The 4,560-nt window shown below is 40.0% G+C and overlaps 1 pseudogene; it reads left to right on the forward strand.

Moving 5' to 3' along the window:
* Positions 1-2,288: 2,288 nt before the first annotated feature.
* On the forward strand, positions 2,289-2,387 carry LOC136156799 (U6 spliceosomal RNA; annotated as a pseudogene).
* Positions 2,388-4,560: the final 2,173 nt, after the last annotated feature.

Here is a 4,560-nt window from a genome sequence, read left to right on the forward strand (position 1 = left end):
TGATATTTCTCAATAACTAAAATATGCAGGAATAAAAATGTGATTCTTTTTTCTACAACTCAACTTTGTCTCTGTCTTGAGCTTTCCTTTTCCCTGAGGGCCAAACATACTGTCTTAGTCCACTCTATGTGGACTCACTTATTTTAGGATTAAACTACTTAATTCAGTACTTACTCCACTCCCTCCACTTCTACCAGCATCTCCTCTAGGTTCATCTGACTTTCTAAACATTAGGTCAGTATTTGCTAAAGCTTCTTTGTTCCAATTTATTTTCCATCCACAGTGATGTGTTGTTTTCTTTTTTGGCATCTTTGTGCCACATGTGAAATTTCTACCTATCTGTCAGCTATTAATAATCAATGTCAGAACACCACCATCTTTGGTTCCACAAGAAAACAAGTAGCACTTCCCCTGCCTTGTTACATGGACTGGGGGTAATTTGTTTAGGCATGCTCTATCCTCCCAAACCATCTTGGTTCTAGAAACTCTCAGCAAAGTTTGGTGCCTTCTACTGTAGATGGGGCTTCCCTGGTGGTTCAGTGATAAAGAATCCACCTGCAGTGCAGGAGACATAGGAGACGTGGATTCAGTCCCTGGGTCAGAATGATCCTCTGGAGAAGGAAGTGGCAACCCACTCTTATTCTTGCCTGGAAAATTCCCTGGACAGAGGACCCTGGCAGGCAACAGTCCATGGAGTTGCAAAGAATCAGACACAGATGAACAATGACAGCAAAGAACATATAGGCAGGGCTTAGGTCCCATGTAATGTCGGTGATGTTAGACTGTTTTAGAGGAATCACAGCTGAAGTACACTGAAGTGTGTATCTTGGTAAATATTCTTCATAAGTTTTTTCCCCTTAATTCTACATGATTTTTGACTTTTGTACACTGAGTCTCACATTTGACATCTTTTATTTTCTGTCCCCACCAAATCAACTTCCATTTAGGAAACAGTGGACTCATGAGGGCCAGGCAACAAGTGAAATATTTGCTGATCCTCAAAGGGTACCTGAAGCCTCTTGGTCAGTGCTTCACGTTGTACCATTGTTACATACTTCTTTATCATTCTAAAACTTGAACTTAAAATTAAGCAATTAAAAAATTATAAAAGAAAGGGTGAAAGAGAAGAAGGAAGGAAGAAGGAAAGCATGCATATTAGCATGTGATCCACAAATCAGACCTTTAATGTAAATTCCCAAAATATCATTAAAGTGAAAGTTGCTCAGTCATGCCCGACTCTTTGCGATTGCGTGGATTATACAGTCCATGGGATTCTCCAGGCCAGAATACTGGAGTGGGTAACCTTTCCCTTCTCCAGGGGATCTTCCCAACCCAGGGATCGAACCCAGATCTCCCTCATTGCAGGCAGATTCTTTACCAGCTGAGCCACAAATTTAGGAATAGATAGGGCAAGACAGTAAATTGAGGAAGTTACCTCCTACCTCCTTTTTACTCCTTTCCTGACAACACTCATATCTTTTTGCACAGCCCTTCCCATCTACCCAGGTCCCAGCTCCAGGTGATACTCACGGCTCTTTTAGCCATGTGTTAGATTATCATTTGATTGTTTAAAACATTTTCCTTTAGAATTTCTTTCCATGAAGCCAACGGTTATACAATCATTAAATCCAATCTGTATTTTAGCAAGGGCTGCTTAGGGATAAACTCATCACAAAATGTACCCAAATTATTTGGGGGTATAAAGCAGGTCAATGGTGAAAACAGTTTATGTCAGACTGGCTACCTTGTGATCACCCAAGAACATGGGTGGGACCACCTTCCAATTAATAGGTAGGCTATGGAGAACTTACAGAAATTGAAAGAAAGTTTATTAGTCATACAAGGGATTACTGGGAGGGGCAGGGGGAGCACAGACTTGTCACAGAGAAAGCTGGGCCTTTATCATGGTTAAGGAGTGAGACTAGGGCATTTTCTAGGTTTGGTTTCTGATTTGTGAAGTTGGAATGTTCCAAGAGGGCCACAGCAGGGCACGCATACCAACTTTGTTATCAGTCTGTCTGGACACGGAGCTAACAGGAAAGAGGAAACTGAGGTCTAAAAGAAGTCAGTGGTATGCTCTCTTTGACAGCACATATACTAGAATGTATTCCCTAGTGGCTCAGACAGACTCCTACAATGCAGGAGACCCAGGTTCTATCCCTGAGTCGGGAAGATTCCCCTGGAGAAGGAAATAGCAACCCATTCCAGTATTCTTGCCTGCAGAATCCCATGGACAGAGGAGCCTGGTTTGTCATAGCCCATGGGGACACAAAGAGTCAGACACTACTGAGTGACTTAACACTTTCATACTTCATACTAAAATTAGAATATTAGCATGGCCCCAGCATAAGGATGACGTGAAGATTCATGAAGGACTCCATAATTTTGCTTGGGACCAGTAGATGCAAATCACTATATGTGGAATGAATAAGCAACTAGCATGGGAATCTATATTCAGTATCTTATAATAAACTGTTATAAAAAGAATATATATGTATAACTGAATCACCTTGCTGTACGGTAGAAATTAACACATTATAAATCAACTGTACTTCAATTTAAAGAAAAAATCAGTGGCCTAATACCCAAAAAATATGGTCAAACTCTATTACGTTGGTCTTTACCTGCTCAGTTAGTATGCCTAAGGGCTTCTTACTCCAGAAACCAAGGACAGCTTCCTCAGAGACTAAATGAGAACGAAGCAAGGGGTGCTAAGAAACCAGACTGACTCGACAAATTTGGAGAACAAGTATTAAGAATATTGGGGTCTTGTCCCTGCCATCCTGTCAAGCCTGCATCCTCAGCTAAATGTGGGATCACACATAGAGGAGCAGTGCAGTGATGGACCTCCATGACTCTCAGATATAGTTTTCCTAAAGGGCTGGAACCCTCTAGATGTAAAATGTAGTTTCATTCTTCTAAAACTATGTGCTAGCCGAGTATCACTATTTGTAGGGCAGGAGCAATTATAAAACATTCATGATAGATTTCAAAATTAGCCTTCATTCATTTACATTTTTTTTTCATTCATTCTTTTTCCAGTGAATAAGAACCTATTTAGCAACTTAGGTGTTTTTCCATGTGCTATGATACATTGAGAAGCAAGATAAATCACTTGTTCCCATGGAGTTTGTTTTTGTGGGAGGTGACAGAATTTTTTTTTAAAGAAAAATTTCAGTTCTATTAAGTGCTATAAAGAATACTGGGTTCTATCTTAGCCTGACGTGCCAAGGAAAGCAGTCTTCGGGGGACTGATGGCTAGCCTGAAAGCTGAAGCATCAGTCCAGAAAGTCTTTAAAGAAGTTAATGCTTGGTGCAGGAGTTCCCATTTTCCAATTTTCATGTTTAGCCAGCACTATATTTAATTGGCCAGATAGAAATAGGGCAGAAATTGAAAATGGGCCTCTCTGCCTCTGTAATGAATTAAATAGTTTTCCATAGCATTAGCTGTAAATGACACTACTGAACTGACAATTTCTTTCTTGTTTGGGCTTCATTTAAACTTCTGAATGGTATTAAGAGGTTATTAGAGATTAATCTCCAATTAGGTATTCTGATAGCCCAAGAAATTGTCAAAGGGTCCCTCTGGCCATACTTTTTAGCATTAAAGAGATATTGAATTAATAATATTTTGCCATCTCTTCAGACCTTTAAACTCCTGTGACTAATGTCCAATCATTTAGCCCACTTAAACAGAATGTCACACTGTGAGCCTTCCATTCTGAATAGGTCACCGTAGGCTAGAGCTCATTAATGTTGAGTGTCCATTTCAGAAGCTGCAGCAGTCACTCAGCCCCTATGTTTTAAGAAAATAAGTAGAAAATTGTTTTCTCCCAAATGGAAGGGTTATGAAGACAGTGCCATATGTCATTATTACTGTGACTAAAAAGTGTCATCACAGTTCTATAGTGCTGTATAATGCCCCACATAAGGCCATAAAATCATGTTGGGTTAGTGAGTGAGGCCTCGGGTACACTTCCCAGACCCTCTGGAGTGCTGTGGACTGCACAGGACAGCGTCCAAAGCCCAGCATCAGAAAGCGGGAGCAGCTGTGCAAGGCAGCTGTGATTTATGTGCGATTCTCATCCTTTAAAACAAGAGGCGAATGAATTGACCAAGTATCTGCAGTGAGAATTTAAAAGGAAAGGTCAGAAGGGGATAACCCGAAAAGAATCTCCCTCATTGTGTTCATCTGAAAAGTTAAGAACTCCTTTTCTTTCTCTCTTACACTTATTTTAAAGCTTACATTTTTAGTAGACTATGGAAGATACGTTATCACTTAGGGATGTAGCTTTCAACTAATGTGTTCCTGTACCTGGTCTCTGTAACTGCATTGCATCCATTAGGCTAATGTGTAATCAATAATAATAAGACTTACCAAGGTGTAAATCATAGGGCTTGGCTAATTGTAAATTCTAAACTGGCATTTTCCTAGGAGTAAATACATGGTAGAACTCATTCATTGGTTTGGATTGGATGATTTATATAAACATCTGTTAACTTTAACTCTCAATGTTGTTTCCCCCTTCTGGTAGAAGCTCCTTCATTTGATTTTCCTTT

This window comes from Muntiacus reevesi, chromosome 1 (genome assembly GCF_963930625.1).
Source record: "Muntiacus reevesi chromosome 1, mMunRee1.1, whole genome shotgun sequence".
NCBI lineage: Eukaryota > Metazoa > Chordata > Mammalia > Artiodactyla > Cervidae > Muntiacus > Muntiacus reevesi.